General features: G+C 36.3%; 1 long non-coding RNA gene across 2 annotated transcripts; it reads right to left on the reverse strand.

Annotated features, from left to right (window-relative positions):
* Positions 1-13,084: 13,084 nt before the first annotated feature.
* Positions 13,085-14,834, reverse strand: LOC107313136. 2 transcript variants are annotated; one of them, XR_001554831.2, is made up of 4 exons: positions 14,490-14,834; positions 14,232-14,416; positions 14,024-14,138; positions 13,085-13,421 (listed from the first exon to the last, which is right to left on the reverse strand). It is a non-coding gene; the product is annotated as an uncharacterized LOC107313136 (long non-coding RNA). The 2 variants fall into 2 exon arrangements; XR_001554830.2 differs by having other exon boundaries at positions 14,232-14,834.
* Between the last annotated feature and the right edge of the window lie 3,090 nt (positions 14,835-17,924).

Raw genomic sequence — 17,924 nt, forward strand, 5'->3', positions numbered from 1 at the left:
CAATTTGTGTTGATAAAAGTAGTGAAATGAAAAACAAGATAAAGTTAACCTGAAATTCAAAAGATATATTCTGACCATAAGGTTTATCCAGCTCATTTTCCAAGGCAGGCGGCAGAAGTACTACTGTTTCAAAACTTTAGTTTGCATTTGGACAAAACAGTAGAAAATATGATGTAACAAGTAAAATTCTCTTCAATGGTTGAAGACAGATCCACAGTATTTTTCTGATCCCTAATTTCTTAGCATGTTTAATCTCAGTATGTTTTTGGTGGGAGGCAAAGAATGCCATTTAATAGCAACTCAGCAAGCTCCAGATGTAACTTCTGGATCTGAATGGCTAGTTAGTGCTTAATGTGAGGACACTTGCAATTTTCTAGCTAGGAAAACAGAGAATATTCTCTGGTATGGCTATTTTGCTGCCCAATCCAGGATGAAGCAGGTTCTCCATTTGCTACAGTAAGGATCAGACAAGATCCTTACAAAGATATCCGTGTCACAATCTTACAAATACATTAATTAAAATGCAATTTATTTTAAAAATAATTGTGATTAAGTAATTCAGTGATCTGAAATGTTCTATGCAAGGCAAGAAAATCTGCAAAATTTGAGCCACCTTCCAGCTTTCATTTGTGTAAAAATGAATTATTGAGTAAAAAAGTATTTGCTAACAAGTAAAATATTGTCTTTACTAACCTTTTCTGAAAGGTCTTGTCCTTTGGTAAAACCAGTGTGCTGTATTTATGCAACAAATGGTGTACTAATGGGCTTTCATGCCCTTATAGAAGACCAGAATTGTCCATACAAATGAATAACTAAAAACACACACTAAAGAGATACTTAGATACAAAAGCAGAAAACTGAGAATGTGGCAGGACTGTTAGTTAGGATACAATTGTACAGTTCTGGACTTTTATGCTTTTATGATCTACTACCACCTCCCTCTTGTGGACAGCAATTTATAGTGAAGACTGAACTGCAGATTGCTGCTTAGCAGTTTGATGGCGTAATTTATATTCCAGATGAGGTAGAAAACTTCTTTGAGTGTGAATAAATACAATGATGATCCCGACCTCCCAACATTTATACATTCATTATCTCCCACGTTTACAAGAAAGCATGTATGCTGGGATCACTGCCATGGTAGTAATTACTAATACTCAGCAGGCTGAAATACCTTAAAAGTTTGCTAGTTTCCTTGAGAAATACTGCCCCCAGGAAATGCATGATTCAAATCCAGTTTGTACATGGTGAATGCCTACCCATAACCATGCATAATTCAAGCAGTTCATGAACCAATAGGAGCCTCACTTGTTACTCCTGAGACGACCAACAAATGTCATGGTATGAATAATAGAAGAACATGTATATTTGTGTAGCACATTGAATTATCTACTGTTACTCCTCAACTTACTGCAGCAACAGGCAATTATTTCTGTGTTAGCAGATACTGAGTAAATGGAATATTTACCTGATGGTTTTTAAAATTCTGAAACCACTCATCAGAAGCAGTCACTACTACTTTACTCTCTGCAGGGGTTTCGTCAAGAGCTCTCTAATGCCAATGGTTCATTTCACAGCTTGCAGCTCATACTGATGCCAGTACCCAGTTTCCTTTCTGGTAGGCTACTTTAATTTTGCAACTGTGAGAGTAAATATAACTCAACTGATGTCATTCAAATGTAGCCACCATCATTTAACAGCATAACAAACTAAGCTGGTGGGAAGGAATGCACAATTTGTTGAGTGTTCTGGCTGGATTTTAAGGTTATTCTGATTCAGTGTACATCAGCATTCCTATAGTTTTGATTGCTTGCATTGTCCAGGCTGGGATTTTTCTTCAACTCTTTTGATGTCTGCAATGTAGATATAAGTATCTGTGTAGCAGTTTAGACTTCTTTTATATCCACTGGAAGAAACAAGGAGGGGAGAGGGGGAAGACTAATTTGGAAGTTAGATGGCTAATAAGGACAGATTAATTTTTCTGCAGATGGCTAAACAGGGTCTAGAAATATCCCATTTTAAAAACACACCTAAGTTGAAAATATAAGGGAGATAGATCTTACCTTTACTGTCTACAGAGCATACAGAGCTATGCCAGTGTGCAACACTGAATTTGAATTCTTGTTTACTTGAGATCACAACTTCCCTTTCACTTTTTTGTACAGTCAGTTTCTTCCCTAAAACCCAGGACTGACGTTAATTAATCTTCTAAATCATATAATTCCATGAAAAATAAATAAATAAATAAACCATTTTAGAACTCAGGTCCTCCATATCTCAGTTAGTTGCTGAGTGTGCATTCTACTTAAAACTAAATGTAAACAAACAAATTAAAAACAGTGATATTTGGATTTACAGAGAGTACAAAGGGACATTGCATCTTCATTTTTGTTACGTTTCTTGTCCAATTGTTGTTTGAAAGAGAATATTTCCCAAGATGAAAAACATTTTTAGCTCATTATACTTTGTCTGTTGTGAGCCATTTGGTGTTTTGAAATGAGGATAGTACAGATATTCACCAGAAAATCCATGGAAAATTGTACACAGTTGAAGAAATGTGTATATCTGCTGTTGTATAAGACACAGTAGGTTGCTATTCAGCCAGATTTTTCCTAGCTCATCTGGGCTTTTCTCTGCAAATGCCAGGCAAAGCTGGTAAGATGCAGAAGTGTTCTGTTGTCGCTCTTGTGGTTTCAATGAGATTAACACACAACCTGCTCTGAATGCAAGTGAACTGTCTTCCCTGGATATTTTTTGTGCTTCTAAAAATAGTCTCAGGTTAAAAATGGATTATATAAAGCAACTCAACAGCATCCAGCATAGTACAACATAAAAAACTATTGCAGTGTGGCATGATTTGGGTGCACAAGCTGCACAGGTGGAGCAATACAGCAGACAGAGATTTAGCCCAATGTGACTTCTGAAGGCCAGTTCAAAGCTTAAGTGACATGAAAGACAAACTGCTAAATATTAAGTATCAAGAGAGAGCATCATCTACAGCTACCAAGGTCACCAATGACACGCAAGATACTTCACCCTGCAGGAGATGGAAGCTCTCAGGGCATTCTATCTGTGGCGCGCCTAGTTTCATGTTTCAGCGTGAAACTTGTTTTATTTGAACATAACTATTGGTTATTTTACTTAAGCTGAGTTAACAATCCATTGAATTCTTCTTTACAGAGTTGCTGCCTACCACATCATTACTTCCTGTAATTGTCTGCGATTGATTATGTCTATTTACATGAAATACTTATCACTCATCTTTACTGAAATGCTTCCTATTGTATGTTAGACCATTTATATAATTTGACACGAACTCTTTAATTCCTGTTACTGTATTCCAAAGTTTTTACTGCCTTTCATGTTGTCTGAAAGTTTAATAATGCATTTCGTTATACAAACAGGAAATGAAAACTGATTTCAGTAGTAGAATCTGAGCAGATCTGCACAGAAGACTTGATCTATATCATGACAAACCATAGACAACTGCTTGTTGACTGAAGTTTTCAAATTGGTGCTTTTGTTTCACAGAAGCTTCAACCAGGGCATTCATTTCCTGCTTTTTTTAAGGAGAATGTTGTCATATGTTTTCCCTGCTCACATACATCAGCTCTAGAAGGTCTCAGATAATTAAATAAAAAAGAAACATTCATCATGGAATTAGGGCTCCTGGCCTAGTTCTATTCGGTATGATGAGACCATATGTCTGTGGGGATAAGAAGTGGCTACTTCGGGGTGGTCACACAGAGGCCATCACTGAGTTCACCACTCTGGCTGAGATGCGTATGTTCTATTTGCACAATGAACTGATGGTCATTAACAATATTTTCTCATGCTTTGTCAGCTCTTATTAAGTGAATTGTGCATCACTGAATCTGTACCATTCCTGAAGATGTTTCTCATGTAATCCTGTCTTATTGAGCACAAGGTTGTCCATGTGGAACAGGAAGCCTACAGGGTGGGAATCACTTGCAATCCTGATGGCAGATGTTGGTCAAGATTTGTTCTTTGTAGAATCATTCTGCTCAGAGCTGGTGTTTCCACTATCCAAGTTGCTTCCTTTCCCATTATCTAATGGTTCACTCCAATATTTACTACTTCATTTTAAGAGACAAATAAATTAGTTATAAGGGGTTTACATATTCAAAATAATTTTTCTTGAGAATACCTTTTTCTTAGAAAAGCAGTTGCTATAGAGGAAAATTAATAGCTACCACTGTATAGTTAATTTTTAGATTATAGTACTTTTAAACATTACTTTGGAATTTGCACCTTCCTCTGCTTTATTTTGGATAAGCTAATTAACTTTAAAAATAGTCTTCATAACATGCAAAACATGAGAGAAAAGATGGTGGAAGCCAAAAGGTTGACTACAGCAAGATTTGCATTGAATTAAATTAAACTCCAGCACAGAACAAACTCTGTGGATTGCAGAAGGAGAGTCTAATTTGAAAGGGTGTGCCTTGCTGTGCAGGCTCTTTAAGTGTGATCTGCTTTTGGCCTAATTTTCTGTGACAGTGTATTTAATAACAGTGGTCCCTCACTGAGAATACCTTCTGCCTGGTCTGCCACTATGGAAATTTTGGCTCTGTAATCAGTGTGTCTGTTGATTCAACACATAATTTCTTTAAGGAAAATAAGAACTCTTAACAGTTAGTCATACAGCCCTAAATGAAAAAAATTTATGGTGGTATTAAAGTACCCCCAACCTAAGCTATTCCACATTAGTTCCTCCTCTGCTTTGTTCGCTGCCTATTAAAAAAAATTAAGAACTTACTTATGAAACAAGAAGGTTCCCTTCTAAGACTGATTATTTAAAACCCTAGAACAGACTCTCAAGGGCAGATCAGGAGTTTCACAACAATATGGATTAATGTGATTTTTTTTTATTTGTGCTAAAAATATGTAGGCACTGCTGTTTGATAAACGTTTTATGGGTAACATGCATTTTTCATTTATGAACATTCATCATTAAGTGGCTTTATATTTAAAACATTACCTAATGGAGCTGCATGAAGTCAGGAACCAACATGTAGATGTACTTCAGAGCTGCTCGGTTTCCAAAGCAGCAGTCCTATTTAAATGTGTACATGCCTTCTGTGACCTGACATATTAGAGGTTCTAAATTCAATTTAGTTGGAATGTGCAATTTTTCTTTTTTTCCTCCACTGCAATTATGAGGGATATGAAGTATATATAGCAAGTCTATGAACACACTGTACCTGAAGAGCCCAGCAGATATGCTGAAGGATTATTTTTCTCTTTCCTCACTGTTATACAAATAATTGTAGGATTAAAAATCAAAAGAATCTCTATTAAATTTTAAGAGCATTCTGTCTTGTTCTGCTAGGCTTACTGTAGACAACAGGATAAAAACAGTACCTGAATTAAGTCAAACTCCTTCTATTAGGGAATTCGCATACTGCATCCAGCATAACACTGTATCAGTAGCACATGACCAGCTTGGCCACTGGAGCCATAACATGCAGTCTCAAGCTCACAGCAAGGTCCCAGGCGCCTTGCTGAATGAGTATCCTCATTTAACTGCAGTGGTGAAACAGGGCATCCTGGGGGAGCCCTTCTTCCCAAGGTTCCCTCTCTCCAGCCCTTCCTGCTCTTCCAAAATAATGCTTTAATCCCTCAGCCAGCTGTGGCCCCTCACCTCAAAGGTGCATATGAAGGTGAGGAAGATGAACCTCAGGCATGTTGCTCTGAAAGCAGCATCAGCAAGGTGTACCTGTTTGCAGAGAAAGCAATGTTGCACTTTTGTAGTCATGTGGGTGCAGAGCAATCTCTGGCTGTGTCAGCAAGTCCTCCAGTGCAGTGCAGAATGAGAGCAGTCACACCGATGAAAGACCAAGTTAACGGGTTTCCCATAAATGCAGACATAGAGCACTACACAGCTTGGCAAGCACCTCTGAAGCTCTCCTGTTTGTGGTTTTAAGGTTAAAAGCTGTCATCACATTCTTAGCTTAGGAACAAGGTAGCGTCCTATTAAACAAAACTGAGAACTGGAGATTGCTTAATTTCTGTGTTTTCACTTTCCATTCACTGTGCATAGGAAAGGAGGCCACAGTGAACAGTATTGGACTAGCCTCGGGAAACTGGATTTCAGCACGACTCCATTTTGTCAAAGGGGATGTCAGTTTCTGCACTCTGAAGATTTGGGGTTTTGTTGCAGTCCAGAGCAAAACGCCAAAAAAACCATAGCTATCCTTCCATTAGCTTTATCCTTCACCTTCCAGTTTACCAGGGGGTAAAGTGGAGATAGAAAACCTAGGTAGCAGCAATGCTGCAAGGGGGGTGACAGGTAGAAAGCACAGCCTTAGGGGACCACAAAGGGAGTTCTAAGTTTAAGAGGGTTCATTATGCTACTACATTTTAAATAAGTGTTTGGGAGGAGTTGAAGTTATACACAATGAATTATTTTATATTCTTAGACCACTCACTAATTTAAGCCAGACACAGGAATACTATGCGTCTTTTTATATAGTATCCATATTGTCCAAATTATCTCTTTATTTCACTCATTAAAAAGTGTATGTATGCAGTTCAAACTGCATGTAGCCAACAGGAAGGAAAAATAAACAAATGTACTGGGGGGATTAGTTCATCATTTGTTTTGTTCTTGATGGATACATCTCAGTCCAACACAAAGAATTTATGTGATGTTTCCTATGGCATATATGTCCCATTTAAAAAAAAAAAAAATCAAGGTGAGTTGAAAGCTGTACATGTCTAACTTCAGCAACATTAATTACTGATCATCAGTCTCAATCTCTTCAATACCTTTTCCAAAATTAGTACAATGACTTCTGGCTGGAAAAAGAGAAAAAAAAATCTGATCGCTCTGCACTATCACCAGTCATTCCTAAAATGAGAAGAATACTTCTGTTACCTCTTCTGCTGTGAATGCTGTCTTTATAATGACTGTCATAACATACATTAAATTTACTTAGTGATATATTCTTATGCCTAGAATAACAGCAATTGTCTCCCTCATGTACATTCCCCCTATAGCCTAGCATTAAGTAAGCCTTGTCTTTATGTGCAGCTTTCTCAAGCACTGATTGCCTGCCATAGACACCTGTACTCTCTGCTATGTTCAAATGTTAACAATAAAACTTGTGAGAATAGATTGATGTGAAAAGGTGCAAAAGTCAAATGGAGCCATATCTAATTTTATCTTGCTGTCATCCTATGGTACATTCCCAGTCACGTAATAATAAAGAGAACAGAGGTAAGGCTGAGAAGAGAGGAGAATAGTAAATTGCTTTTTGACAACTGCCTTCTGACTTAAGTTTCACACACACCTCTTCCCCAGGCCTATAAAAGTGTACTTACTGAATTTGGCACATGAAAATGTAAGAAGTCACGGCAATATATTCCAGAATGATGAAAGAAGAACTTTATACAGGGACAGCCAATGGGAAGCTCAACAGGAATTTTTAGTGCCTGCATTTTTTAATGCTCTCTTCTTGTTTAGGGGTGCTTTATTACAGTCAATTGCTTCTCCTCATTAACTTATAGTTTGGTGCTGATAGCTCTATAAACTGTCTTAACAGCCCCCAAGAGTACTGCTGTAGTGAAAGATCTGGTTGTGTTTCCATTGTAAACCTACTTTCAGAGATATTTATAACTCAGCCATTTTAATTTGCATCAGGCTTTGGGGAACTTGGCTCACAGGTCAGCAAGTGAAACAATTTTCAGCTTATGTATTTGAAAAGATTTTAGCCAAGAGCAGTTTACAGTACAGAAAATTCTATCATAATTTAGGAGCTTCCAGGATAAGAGAATTTATATTCTCTTATGCTGTAATTATATAATGTGAATTATACATGTTGCATTTGTTTATATAAGTCCAGATTAATGAGACATCATATTAATGCTTTAAGATGTGTTTTGATCAGCACCAAAATATGTTATTTTTACATATATATGAATAGTAGAAGCATAGATAAAAAAACTTCAATTTTTGAAATTATGTAACTTTCTTGCATTTACAACTGCTTCAAACATAAAACATAAAGAAAATTAATTGATGAATAATAGTAAATAATAATAATTAAATAATTTTGTTCACATGTCATGATGATAACCCAATGTTCCAGAACAAGAAAAAAATCTGATATTTCCTTTTTTTAGGTCCTTGCTTCTGCTGTGAAAGTACTCAACATCATATTCAGTCTCTAAGCTGTTGACAAGGAAATGAAAGAGGCTCAAAAGCTCAAGTTTCTTTTAGGTTTTGGGCTGGCTGGTAGTTACCTTTATAATCAGAGTGTTTTTCTAGTGTGGATATATTTACATAAATATATTATCTGTAACGTGCATTCAAAGATTTGTTTGAATATTCAGTAATATTTGTCTTCAGGCAAACATTATTTTAACTTATATTTATGGTAATTTTCTCAGTTGTTTAACTTCAGAATCTAATAAACAAAATTTCTATTCTAGATAACATCATTGAGATCCTTCTCTTTATTAGAGTTTTCTATTGCACATCTGCTTGTCACTAACAGTCTCATCTCTGCTCTACATCACATCATTTCTAGTCTAACTCAATTCAAATGCTTCTTTTCACTTGATAGCTGGTCTTTCACTCCAGCTTCATCTAACAGAGATATGCATTACCTCTTCTAGGTCACAGGTGTAAAAAAAAAAGAGCAGAATCATCCTTAATGATTACCCATGTGGAGGGCCATTACTTGCATTCCTTTTTTTTTTTTTTTTTTAAAATGAAGTTCACTGAAGAAGTCCCCCTGTCTTCAGTGTTTAAACCAATTTTGCCTATGTGCAAATACCTCACACTTTTCAGTGTATGTGCTGATCTTGGAGATTTACATTTTTTTCACTTAATGTTGTCTACCAAGATGCCTTAAAGTAAATGTAAATTGTGATGATGGTTCCCTTTTCTTTCTTTCCTTTGCCTGCCTTTTCTTCCTCCCCTATCCACAAACACCTCTTTCTAATACGTTCTCAAATGTCTGATCAAAACTGTTCCCTGCTGTACATATATCTATCTTTACTTCCTTTGAAGTAAAAGATTATACCCTGCTGATTTCGGATGTGTATGCAAAACTGTATATGGTGCATGTTGCTAACAGTGCTAGTTCACAGGATAGTTAGAAAACTGAATATATTACGTATAAATATGTTCATTTGGTTTCATTTTGAGTGAGATTTTAAATAGGACAGTTTTTGGTTCAGCACTGCTTTGTATTAAAGAAAAACTACTATTATTAATACTGGCCAGTTTTCAGTAATTACATATTATTTCCCTGAATATTTTAATTCAGTTCAGCCTATCTGAAATAGCTAGTTTTAATGATGAATAAAGTATCACGTTATCTGCTTTGTCCTTTGTCTACTTTCAGGTTTCTGCATGCCTAAGCTTGGGGATAGGAGTTAATATGCTGAATATATGGTTTATAAACAATTGTAATATCACACCAAAAAAAACTTGATGTCATTTCAGATTGAGATGCTTTTATTATTTTATTTTTTTTTAAATTTGTATTTGATTGTTTTAGTAGTTGACGTTTTTTGAAATTTCTGTAAAATTCTTGGTCTGTAGATAAATATACAGTTAAGATCATGAGTTTGTAGACTATCAATTAGGTACTTTTTGTTTAAATTTTAACATATGCAGTACTGTTCACAGAACAAAGCTTAAAGCTCTGAAAATTTGATATAACTGCCTTCATGAAAATCTCAAACCTTTCAGTCTCTGGAAAGTTACAAAAAATTGCTCTTTCCTTTCATCCTGAACTCTAACAGAAGGTCAACAACATTAAGTTTCTACACAATGAAATTTCTGAAAATTTTCATTATCAAAAAGTCAAAATAAATTTATAAAAACAAAAACATCTGCATTTAGTAGGGATAAAACAATTTTTCTGACCCCTGTTGGACTTCCATCATTCTTAAATGATGTATGGAGATGTAATGTGATATAACAGCTGGAATAGTCAAAACACGCACCCAACAGACTCAAAGTTATCAAGACAGACCTTTACAAAGCCCAGCAAAGAAATACATTTTTCTGATTTTGACAAAACAGTGTTTTCTGACTGCAAACAGGTACGATTATTCTCAAAAAATAAAAATATTTTTCATCATTGTGAAGTTTGATTCACATCTGCAGTTTTCTGAGGTCCTCAAAGGGAAGTCTCTCTGTATAGGTGGAAACATACAGGTTTCACTGCAATAATGGCCACAGTTTGTTAGGTTCCTTTAATTTTGTTTTAAACAAGCAGTTTTTTATTTGTCCTTTGAAACTTCAGAGTGGTTTTACAAATGAGAAATCTGGGGGACTTTTTCTAAAATATGGTAGAAATGAATACGCAGTAATTACACAGAGCATTTTCCTTGGCTATATTAGGGACAGAAAGATCTCATTATCTTCATTCTACATTCAGCCCCTCTTTAACTTCCACTTAAAATTTTTCTTCTTTGCCTTTTCCTACTGAATTATAATTGAGCTTCAAGAAGAACTTGCAGAACTTGCCTGCTCAGAAACCTCTAAAATAATAAAATTGAATTTTTCTCAGATTCTCTGCTGTGCAGTGCCTTCTTAATTTCTCGTACTGTACAAAGGCTTTGATGGGATATAAGAGACAGTGCTCTGGCTTTCTTAACACTTCCTAGTCTTGTTTTTCTATTTTTCTTCCATGACTGTTCTTCAGGATTATGCACTCATTACAATTAATGATACTTCTGTAAATAAGATCTGTGTCTAACAAATGAGTGGACTGTATTATATTTTGACACCATAGTAGAATTCATTTCAAGAAGATCAAAAAAGGCAAAGGGATAGAAATGCCTTGTGTATGCCTTTGAAGTTGCTTAAAAAAAAAAAAAGGGGGGGGGGGGGGGGGGGGGTGATGGTGAAGGGGGGGAATGTAAATAGTCATGGAAGAATACTGTATTGTATATTCACTAAATGACGAGTGGCTTTGAGTGTGGAAGTGATCTACTAGACCACCCAAGCTCAAATAATACATACCATGTTCTGTGCCTTATGTATTCTATCAAGTCCTTAACATGAGGATACATTTACCACACAAAAATTTAGCCACAGGAAGGATTGTTCGTACATTCATTTAATCTCTTATGCATGTATGTTGAAATAATCACTCGTATTAAATACTGCAAACTACAGAAAAGAATTGTTCAGCTGCCACTATTTGCAACCTAATGCTGGCTGAACAAGGGAGAGCTAGATATCTTGAATAAACAATTATAGTTAACTATCTGGATCTTATCAATACCAAATCAAATCTAAATTCAAATAAGGAAGAATTTTTAAGTTATGAGAATGAGCATAAACAGCAGTGCTGTTCTTCAAAGCCTTAGCCACCTGTTGAAGAGTTATGATGTTCACTGATATTTGTTGTTCTGTCCACAACAACATATAACGATTGAAAACACAATCAATTCAAAAGGAAATAGAAGTTTCAGAAACAGTTGAAGGAGAAAACAGCATGGCTTAGAATCTGAGAACTTTATAGACTCTTCTTCCTTACCATGGAATAGAAAAGGAAGAGTCAAGCCCTGGAGTAGGCAGTCCTCCAAAAAGGAAACAAAAATATTACATTGTGAACCAAATTCATCAAGAACTCAAATCTACTATAAGGCCATACAATTGATACTCCTTCCTAAGTAAATAGAAAACAGAACTGCAAATGAAACGATTTTAATTGGTAAGCAGACAGGAAAAGATTCTGACCCTCATTCACAGGCACCTCATTTGACTCAGAAAAACAGAAAAGTAAAGTTATTTCATTTAAATGATGTAATTTATTCACAGTTTTAAGAATCAACATTTCAGAAACAAGTACCCTTCATCTTGCAGATATGTCACCCAGAAGCTCTCCTCCTGTCTACAGGGTCAGAATGCCAAACAGCAGATGCTCTTAGGAAGCATATTGGCATGATTTTCTGCAGCTACTCAACTCTCCTTTCAGGCTCCCTTTTTGCTATGAGTAAACCAGGAAATAGCCTAATGGAGGTCTGTGCATATTCAGATACAATGAGAAATACAAAAAGACATGCACCATTGTTCATAGTTTCTATGATGCCCACATAAAATCATCAAACAAGTCCTGTCCTACTCCAGTTCATTGAATGATTTGCTCTTCACTGCATTATATTTACATAGGATCACTTACCATTCTATTCCTGCTTTTTTTTTTTCCTTCTTTTTTCTTTTTTTTTCTCTCTCCTTTTTGCTTTATTTCAGAAATACTCCTATCATTCTGCACAGGACCTCACAGAACCTTGACCACAGGCCTTTGAGTAGAGCAAATTCACAAATAAGTTTGAAGGGAGTTTTCTCTCATTTTGAATAATTTACTTGCTGCTGAATCTGATTTAGTCCCTTGGATCTGCCACTGCAGTATCTTTCAGGGACCCTGGGCATTATACTCCAGAGATTCCACAGAAAGGTTATGTACAAAAACTCCTGAGTGCTATATAGACCTTAAAGTTTTCCCAATTTCCAGCAGAATTCCCTGGGAGTCCATTTCTCAGCTTATCTAAGTTCATTTTGAATAGTACTACTCTTTTTTCTTTCAGAAATACTGCCATGAGTATGCTGAACAGATAAGACCACCCTACTTTGTCTCTGTTAGAAGAATTTTCTTGCTTTTCTTACATTTTGTTCTACAGCAAATGTAAGGACAGCTCCAAAAGTAATGTCTCCTATTGTACTACATTGATCCACAACATCAGAGATAGATGCTGGTGTTATGGCAGTAAGGGTTGAACCTTCCAAGCATCATTATTTTTATTACATGGCATGTAGGCACCTGTTCACCACTGATGAAAGTTATAAGGTAGAATGATACAAAGATTATAACAGATATTTCAAAAGTTATTTAAAAGGAAAAACTCACCAATATGGATGCCTTTGCTAGGAAATACTGAGCCAACCTCAACTGGGGAGCAACCTCCAAGAGAAATACTGCCTTAGTAGTGGTCAGCCCTTAAATGAAGTATAGAGGAGGAGGAGTCAAGCTCCACCCCGCCGGGGAGCACAGCTAAATTACTCTCACCTGCGCTCCCACAGCTGACCTGACACTTGCCTCAGCTGATTAATCAGAGTTTCAGGCTGTGATTACCAATTTCCCATACAAAAGTGCATACCTAGCAATGGTGTGCTGAAAATTAGTCTTGTAGCTGTGAATATGCTCTATCAAACAGTATTGTGCTCTACATGTCTTTGTCATTTTCACAGAAAAAATAGGAGGCATTACTTTTGGTGCAGACATGTACAATAGTCCAAGTGTGATAATGAAAACTGGAATCCTTCAGCGTCCTGGTTGCTTTCATTTTCCTTTACATTTTCAACAGAATCTCACCTGCAATAACCTTCAGCATTCAGTTTATCCTTTCTTTTTCTCTTTGCACATTTGGATTGTCTACAGGAAAAATAAATAAATAAATAAAATAAATAAAAAATAGGATCATATTAATGAATGTATAAGATTATAAGACATTATATTCCTGTGATGAAGGACATATTTTTACCTTGCTGAGGCTACACTTTTTAAGAATCATGCTTCAATAATTGAGATTTCTCTACTGTGAGAGCTAATTGGTAATTACATATTTTCTTTAATTACTCTTTCTCATACTATTTACATTAACCCCAGGTCTGGAAACAATATCATTTATATGAGCACACATACAAGTTCATATAGAAATCGATTTTTAATGAATGTGACATTCCATAACACATTCAGTTTTCACCAAAGCCAGAGCTTTTATATCTGAAATTTCAAATGTGCATTTGAAATGATTTCTACTAAATCACAAATACTTTGGAAAGATGTGCATGTTTGTATGTTGAGATTGTTTTAAGTGATCTCCTTCTTCAATGCGAAATACTGCCTCTGCCTCAGACTAGCTCAGAGACCCAAGGCAGACATTCATTTTTTATTCCAGATGAAGTGAGTCCCCTGAGAGATCTTAATGATCTGAGCTGGGAGGGAAAATTGCATGCAAACCTCAAAGGACTTACAAATAAGGACAGTCCAATAAGCCAGGGTCAGGGAAGTCCTCAAGAGGAATTTCACTACTTTGTGCTCTCCAGCTTCACTGTGATACTAGCCCTGGAAGAAGACTGCACTGGATTCCTACAGGGAAGTAGCCGTGGAAGCATTAGTTCTGAGTACCAAAAGACTCTGTTATCTCCTCACTGACACCACTGCAGCCATTTCATCCCTTACGTTATAACTGTCATGCTCCTCTAAGACTACTTCTGTACAATTGTTACACTCCATCCTCCCAGGTAGCTTGTCAGAGTCTCAGTCTTGACTGCATAGTGTGAGGGTCACATTTGTCCTTCCCTGTCCTGGCTCAGCTGTGCATCATGTAGTACTGGAGGCTGCTCTGTGTCTGCTTACAAAAATTCCTATGGGCAAAAATAGCAGATGGAATAGAGGCAGGCAATGATGAATCCTTGCATTCCCTTTCCTACTTCATACTTTAAATAAGCAGCAGATGATAAATCATAAGAGAAGTTTCATTGATTGTAATCTCCATGGTGGTTATTTGACAAAGGTTAGCAAAGGAACTATTTCCCCATCATCTGGTCGCATAGAGAAATTAAGCCTCAAAAAGATCCTAGAAAACTATCCACACTGGTTCTCTCTGTTCCCTACAAATTGCATTCTTCTGTGCCTACTCACAAGACTCCTGGGAGGAGCCAGTATATTCCATTTGGTCAAGCATTCTACTGCACTATTGGGTAAAAACTGTTCCCAGCATCCTTCATTCTATTGTTCCAGTTTACTGTTAGGTTTACCTTCTTTCTCCTGGCCTGTCCTTTAATCTGTACTTCCAATGTTGTCTATTTCATAAACTTTTCAGGGTACTTTGATTCTGTATACTTCTTGTTTGAATTACACATAACAATGATAATAATTAAAAAAAATAAAAGGGTTGGGGGGGTGGGGGTGGAGAAAAGAAACAATATTGCTTAATTATAGTTTAGGAAGGGTAGATTCAAAATTGAAAGAATGAATCCAAATTTCTCCTGATCTGAGACCACATGGCTCAGGGTTCTGGCAAGTGTCCATATCTAAGAATAACAATGCTTAATGACATTGACATTAAAAATGAGGTTTAAAAAAAATCTGTATAAGCTAGTGGCCACATTTGTCACTAGAAATTCCCAGAGTTACAGAGAAGATGGATTATCATGAGAAGAAGCAATCCCCTCAAACTGTCTGCTAATTCTGTTAAAATTATGCAAGTGACAAGTGTTCTTAAGCACTGAATAACCCTTCCAGAAGTATCTCTGTCTATCAAAGCATGTTGTATTAACATCAGCTTGAGAACACACTATTCCATACAAAGGTATATGCAATAATTATTTTTAAAAGGACACACATTTTCACTGTACTGCCACCATGTCATTGGCTACCACGTTGCTCAAACTGAATTGCTGAATTTTTTTGCTCCCATAGATACGTACTCCGTATTTCCAAAGCAGATAGCACTGCTTGTAGCAGCAATTGCAACATTAGCAACATATGAATTTTACTCTGCACTTGATATTTATCATTTGGGCTTTTCATATGATAGAATATTGTTTCTTACCTTCTGTATTCCATTTATTAGCTAGTATTTTACTTTAACCCGATGAAATTTTATAGCGATCCTCTTTTGGGAAGTCAGAGAAACAGGCTTACAGAACCCTTCACATATTCATTTTGTCTCTTTTGTCATTGTGTTGCCATTTCACTGGCACAAAATTATTTAACGCGGATGTAAAGCCTTACTGGCCCCAAAGCCATCAGTTTTCTCTATCACTGTACCTGTTTAACTGCAGTCAGTGGAATGACAGAGATCCCCCAGACCATCATTGGACTGAGAGCCATTATGCTCTACATCCAAGCGTGACCTTGAGGGGTGTACTTTGCAAATATGCAGTTCCATAAGTACTTGTGATCAAAAGTTGTGGTATGCCTAGATTGCATAATTTCATAATAATTGGAAAAGATTATTTATCTCCTGCCAACTTGAACTGATCTTTATAAAGTGTGTAATATGACCCAAAATGTTAAACTGTGTCTTAGGGCCGCTAGGTTTTACACATTTGCAGGGCTTTAAAAATTAAAAGTCCTAAAGCTGTTGTTCTCAGGTATTTTTAATGTAGTCCACAGAACTTATACTGCTCCATTTTTACCATTCTCTTTGGTATCTCTACAATGACAAGAATTGCATTTTTGACCTTTAATCTAAAGAACATTCAGACAAGATTGAGAAAGTGCACATTTGGAAATATATCCTTCAGAGACATATGAGATTGAAAAGAGAGTCTGAGTGAGGGAGCAAACAATAAAACACCTCTTTCATTCCTAGTCTCCAGAGTCTCTGCATGATACCTGGGGAATCCAGATGGGCAAATGGTCTCAAAAAACGAGAAAACATAGCAGATTTCTTGCAAAGGAATCTATAAAAAGAGTTTTAAAATGTTGTACCTGTCAGTGTAAAAATTCTAATCTAAACTCTCAATTCAGAACAGTAAATATATCTATTATGAAGGCTGAGGAGACTGAGCTAGTTTCTGCCACAACAACCATTTCTCTAGCAACACCTCCCCATTCTCCCTCTCCATGCACTTTAAGCCTGAAGTGAGAGTAGTAGGAGGAGAAGCATAGGACGTCTGCTGGAAGAGCACTGCTCTTATCCTTTCACCCTTGTCTCCTTTACTTGGCTGAAGTTGCACACATCTGCTTTGCCAGGTTCCTCTGGTGCCTTCTTCAATGGAGCCCCCCTGCCTGAAATTCCCTTCCTGACCCAATTCTTCATGTCTCCACTCCTTACTCTTTTAAGTCTCTTCTCAAAATACGCTTGTCTCATAAAATCTCTAAACTCCAATCCTCCCATTGAGTCCATCAAAGTAGCATAGATAAAAAACAAACAGCCCCCTGCAGCTCTACTAAGACATGAAAATGAGCCAAATGCAAGTGCTTAGTTACTCTTCTTAAGAGTTTCTTTCTTGTGCTGCTTTTCTTATTTCATCTATCTAGACTGATCATTAACTATTCTTCTACGTTTATTGTTTTGTTTTGTTTTTTATTTATTTTTTTTTTTTTACCTAGGCTATGGCATTCCCATCAAAGGATCTTTTCTTTTCTTTTCTTTTCTTTTCTTTTCTTTTCTTTTCTTTTCTTTTCTTTTCTTTTCTTTTCTTTTCTTTTCTTTTCTTTTCTNCTTTTCTTTTCTTTTCTTTTCTTTTCTTTTCTTTTCTTTTCTCTTCTTTTCTTTCTTTTCTTTTCTTTCCTTTCCTTTCCTTTCCTTTTCCTTTTCCTTTTCCTTTTCCTTTTCCTTTTCCTTTTCCTTTTCCTTTTCCTTTTCCTTTTTCTTTTTCTTTTTCTTTTTCTTTTTCTTTTTCTTTTTCTTTCTTTTAATAAAGACTCCATGAAAGATAAAAGATCTTCTTGGCACAGGTAGGTTTTTCATTCTAATGTTCTCCAACCAATTATTCAGCATGAAAAATGACTGAAAAGCTCACGATGGGCTATCACCACAAGATTCCCATCATAATTTACTTAGCTGAGAAATGCAGATTGGTATCTAGGTTTTCAGATGCTCCTGGAGACAAAGGACTGTATTCATCAGATGGTTGGAAAATCAAAGTAACAATAAAGCCTACTTTTTTTTTCTTTTCTGGTCAAGGAAGTAGTTTTACAGATGTTTTCTAACGTCAGAGTGATTCAAACCATATGGGTGATTCTGGTTCCAAATCTTCTAAGGTCAACCAATCACTTGCTTTCACCCAGAGAGCTGCAAACTTAATCAGTTGAATTCTGACTTCTGAACATTTAAAACTTGTATTTAAGCAAAGCTCAGTCTGAATCACACTTTTTTTTCTCCCACCTTTCAGGATAGCACTCACCTCAGTGCATAAG

This window comes from Coturnix japonica, chromosome 4, assembly GCF_001577835.2.
Source record: "Coturnix japonica isolate 7356 chromosome 4, Coturnix japonica 2.1, whole genome shotgun sequence".
NCBI classification, from domain to species: domain Eukaryota; kingdom Metazoa; phylum Chordata; class Aves; order Galliformes; family Phasianidae; genus Coturnix; species Coturnix japonica.